This window comes from Monodelphis domestica, chromosome 1, assembly GCF_027887165.1.
Source record: "Monodelphis domestica isolate mMonDom1 chromosome 1, mMonDom1.pri, whole genome shotgun sequence".
NCBI classification, from domain to species: domain Eukaryota; kingdom Metazoa; phylum Chordata; class Mammalia; order Didelphimorphia; family Didelphidae; genus Monodelphis; species Monodelphis domestica.
The window spans coordinates 659,943,029-659,948,314 of record NC_077227.1 but is presented as its reverse complement, the minus strand read 5'-3'; the positions used below and the strand labels follow the sequence as shown (position 1 = coordinate 659,948,314).

The 5,286-nt window shown below is 39.2% G+C and overlaps 1 non-coding gene across 1 annotated transcript; it reads left to right on the top strand.

The window, feature by feature from the left end:
* Positions 1-708: 708 nt before the first annotated feature.
* Positions 709-815, top strand: LOC130456667 (U6 spliceosomal RNA). The gene has a single exon (XR_008915728.1). It is a non-coding gene; the product is annotated as a U6 spliceosomal RNA (small nuclear RNA).
* Positions 816-5,286: the final 4,471 nt, after the last annotated feature.

Here is a 5,286-nt window from a genome sequence, read left to right as displayed (position 1 = left end):
GCAGGAAACCAATCAGCAGGCTATTATAGTCTAGTCATGAGATGATGAGGGTCTATCACAGGACTTATCAACAGATTAGATGTGTAGGGTGGGATGAGAGCAAGTGAGGAATCAAAGATGACCCCTACTTAGAGAATCTAGGTGACTAGAAGGATGGTGGCTCCCTTAACAGTAACAGAGAAATTGAGAAGAAGAGTTTGAACAAAAAAATAAAAAATACTCTGTTTTGGACATGTTGAGTTTGAAATGTCTATGGGAATTCAGTTTGAAATGTCCAGTAGACAGTTGGCAATGCAAGATGAGGTCAAGAGAAAGGAGAGGAATGGATAAAAAGACCTGAGGATTATTTGCATGTAAAAGATCACTGAATACATAGGAGCTGATGAGACAACCTGGGTGCTCAGGATTGCCTTGGGGGATATCCAATTTCTGAGTATGTCTCCAGTGGAAGAAAATCCAATAGAGACTGAGGAGAGGACAGGTAGGACGAGAGCCAGGAGAGAGAAGAGTCATCAAAACTTAAGAGATCATACAAGAAAAGAGAGTTATTGAGAGTATCAAAGGCTATGGAGAAGTAAAGAAAGATGAAGAGCAAGAAAATTCCAGTAGATTTGGCAATTAAGAGATTATTGGTAATTGGAAAGAGAAGTTTCTGGTGAGTGGTGAGATCAAAAGCCAGACTACAAAGGATTTAGGAGAAAATGAGAAGTAATCACTTGGGAAGCACATATGCTGAAGCTGGAATTATACAGAAAAGATTGACATGACCCCTTCATAAAGATGACATTAAAATTCATAAAGGTTTCCATACATCTTTCATCTATGGTCAAATTTGTTGACAAGACCTCATTCAGTTGTTGAAAATATGATTGAGAATTGAGGAAGAATGGATGGGCCAGAAAGGAATCTGGAAAACCCAGTGCTTAAGTTACTAGAAAGAAACCAGTGATGGAATTTAAAAAAAAATATTGGGGGACAGCTAGGTAGCTCAATGGACTGAGACTCAGGCCTAGAGATGGAACAGGGTTCCTGGGTTCAAATCTGGTCTCAGATGCTTCTTAGCTCTATGACCCTGGCTAAGTCACTTAACCTTATTGCCTAGCCCTTATCAGTCTTCTGCCTTAAAAAATAATTCTAAGCTGGAAGGTAAGAATTTTTTTAAAAAACAACTTATACTATCAAAGCCATATAGTATTCTATTAGCACCATGAGTATTTTGTGTTTTTTAGCAACTCATTTGTATGCAGGAAATAAATTTATCTGACTCATATTTGATTCATACTGTACATTGAATATATTTACTTTTTCCTTTTAGGAAACCCTAGACCAGTGATGGTGAACCTTTCAGAGACATAGTGCTGGACCCCACCCCTGCCCCTCCCCCCAACCAAGTAATGTACCTGCCCCCCCCACCCCAGACCACATGTTCTGCCCTGCCCTCCCATTACCCTACACAAGGGAGGGAGAAAGTGTTCCCATTGGACTGCTAGGTGGGTAGAGAGGCAGGTTAAGTGAGGAATGTCCTCAGCAACTGTAGAGAGAGGGAGGGGAGTGGTCTGAGCACTCTGCTCTTTTCCAGCTCTGCCTTCTGTGAGTCACTCATGTGCTTACCCCATGTGCTCCCATTGGGCTGCTGGGCAGAGATGTGAAAAATGTCATCAGACATGGAGGAAAGGGGGAGGGGGACAGCTCCTCCTGAGTCATTCTGCCTTTCTAGTAATGAACTCTAGGGGGAGGGGAGAAGGGCAGCTGTATGCCCACAGTGAATGCTCTGTGTGCCATCTTTGTCACCCATGCCATAGGTTTGCCATCACTGCCCTACACAGAGTTAGAACTTAATGTAATTCTGGGTTCAAATCCTATTTGTCCAAGACTCTACTCATTGGTGAAGACAGAGTAGTTTCTCATTGTTTAAATTGGCAAGAGCTTGGAAGAAGAGAAATCTGGGTCTTTTGGTCTTTTAGTTTCAAGAGAGAAGGCATGAACTTCTAGGTTTTCTTTAGATCCCTGCAGGAAGGGAAAGACTCTGAGGGGAAAACGGATATAAAGAATTCAGCATCTCAATCATATCTCAATGTATAGTATAGTAAACTAGTGACTGGGCAATTTCTCCTTGGATGAGATCTAGTCAACTCTCTCCATTGGGCTAAAATATCTCGTTACCAATGGAAGAGTTCATTCTGTGTGTCATCCGGCATATTCTCTGATTTCTACTGGCTTGTATAAATGGGTTTATTTGCAATTTGTTATATGTGGTCTTTGTGTAACTGACATTTAATGGGATGTGAGTCAAGCCTTGGATATAGAGTTGAGGACATTTGTTCCCCATTAAGGTATAGTGAGGGGGCAGCTGGGTAGCTCAGTGGATGGAGAACCAGGTCTAGAGATGGGAGGTCCTGGGTTCAAATCTGGTCTCAGACACTTTCTAGCTATGTGACCCTGGGCAAGTCACTTAACCCCCATTGCCTAGCCCTTACCACTTTTCTGCCTTGGAGCCAATACACAGTATTGATTCCAAGATGGAAGGTAAGGGCTTAAGGGGAAAAAAAAGGAATAGTGAACAGAAGCTTAGCTTGAACTTAAAAATTATTTATCCTAGACTAACAATATTTAGCGTAGCAGATACCCTGGGACATTTTTTCTGAGAAGAACAGAGTATTCATCCTCTGGACTCATCTTTTTCTTCATCTTCCAGTAGGACTCCAAGTCTCCCAAGAGATATCTGTTATTCTCTGAGTCACATATGGACACATAGAACTATGGTCAACACATAGTCCACACCCTACCCCTACATTAAACCCCACATATTTCCCCTCCCTAGGGTCCCAGTGTGGAGGCTTAACAAGCTAAAGAGTGGGCAAAAAGGAAACCAATGGGATTTCAGGCTCCCCAAGGACTGAGTCTGGCCAGGATTTTGTGCAGAGGTTCAGTGGCTCCTTGATGGGAAAGGAAGTGGTTGGGCTACGTGGGCCCAACTACAGGTTCTTAATGTTAGATTTTCAAAATTCTTAAATTCAACTTAAAAATATACTGTTCTCTTGCTCTACTTCCTTATTGCCACTAGTCAGTTATGTGAGTGAGAGATCAGTTTAAGCATTTAGTGAGCCTCAGGGATCTCAATGAGCAGGAACAGTTGCTGTGGTGAGACTGTGGCTACTGTACTTTGGTATTAGAGAGATGAGAGTCTAGGAGGCAGGAGGATCCTAGACAAAACTATTACTCATATTTGATTCGACATAATAAGAATTAGTTGGGAATCTCCTATATGCTAGAGCATCTAAGTGGCACAGGGTGTATAGCGCTGAGCCTGGAGTCTGCAAAATTCATCTTCCTGAGTTCAAATCTGGACTCTGACACTCACCAGCTGTGTGAATGTAAAAATTAAATTATCTTTCTACTAATAAAATATTATATTTTTGAGGGTTATTAAGGATTATTAGAAATCAAGGATACAAAATAAAAAACCACGTGCCCATGGCTGATTAGCCAATTCAGAATCCCTGCACTTAGCTTACTACTAACTTCCTACATCATTGCAATGGCAGAGAAGAGTATAGGAGGCGTTACTGCCAGTTAAATACTAATTGTGATCTCTCCCAGGTGGAGACTCAGGTGAGATTATAGAGAATTCTGGGAAATACCAAGGACTTCTGGGGATTGAAGTCTAGGGTTCAAAATCTCCTTACATTCCCCCTGAGGCCCAAGGAAAACTAGTCTCTCCGATGGGTCTTGTAAACTTACCAATTTTGAAATTACAATAATTTGAGGATAAGAGAAAAATAGAACAAAACCAATGAGTGATAGACCCATTGACAAAAAGCCAGTTAGGGGGCAGTCCCCTTTGGCATAAGAGTATACATACAAAACAAATGCATTTAAACCCCACGCAGTTCAAATCACCACATCCCAATGTTCACTGTGGATCTTCTGGTGCAGTGTGCGGTCTGTGGAGGCATCTTCATGGTGTCTTCTCCAAACAGTTCACTTTCTAGATTTGGAGAGGTAGCATGTTTCTTAACTTAAAATTACTCTCAAAAGGAATTGAAACTTTGTAATTTAAAATAATAATAATTATACTTCCCCCCCACCCCCCAGAAGAGGGTGACTGAAAAACACAGGGAACATTTAGGGATGCTTATGGCTGAGTTATGAGGTATATGAATCAATTTGCAAGAGAAATTAAAAAAAACATAAAAAATCCAAATAAAAAATAATTTTTGGATGAAGTATAGACTATCAAAGCCTTATGTGTAAAAATTCTAAGTATAGGAAAAATAAATCTATAACAGTTCCTTGAATCAGGGCCCAATTAAAATGATATAAGCAATTAATCATTTACCCAGTCAGTATCCAAGACTTCAGAAAGTTGCCACATTATGAAAGACAGAAAAGGAACTAGATTATAGGAGCCAGGTAAGAGCCAAATTTGAGATACTTGGTAAAATGTGGAATAAGGAAGACCTGCCTTTAACACATGTTAAACAGCTGCAACCCCAAATCTCAAACATGTTCAAGTCCTCTTATCATGGCTCAAAGTTACATCAATCCCATTGGGATTGGTTGGTCTCTTTGACCTTGTACTCGATTGGCACTATACAGTTTAGCTTTGTGCTTCTTTGGCACTGTGCAAAGGCTCTTTTTGTATTCTCTTGTCCTGGAATCAGACAGAATCATTAAGCAAAGTCTCATAAAATTTTTTAAACAATCAGTGGTATTATTTTTATAGTCTCAAGCTTTTGAGGAATGCATTGACATTATAGCAAATATATTTTAAACTTATATTACTGCAAAATCAAAAAAAAGTTAAAGAAAATCTTAATACTGGTGATGTGCTTCAAATATAAAAAGGAGAGAAAAAATAAAAAAACTGAAATAGTGTATTGCACATGCAAGAAAAATATAATCATAAAAGAGTTTAAATTAAAAAATATAGCTCATAATTATTGACACACTATGTCAGCTAAGGAAATGTAGAATACAAGGTTTCTCACCAAAAATGAGATCCATTTCCTCTTCATACCTGGCCATGATCCACTGTGAGTGTAAGCAAATGAATTTCACAAAGTAACAGTTTTTTATAAAGAACAGTAGTACAACAGATAATGCACATTCAAAAAATATCAAAATCCCCAAAATTCACAATAGCCCAGTTAATTACAATAGCAAACAAACCTACTATCATATTTCACATAAGTTGCTGTATGACATTTAAAGAAAATGGATACTTGTCAAAAGTTTTTCAGGTGTAGCAAATCTTTCAACCTTGACAAATACAATTTTAAACAA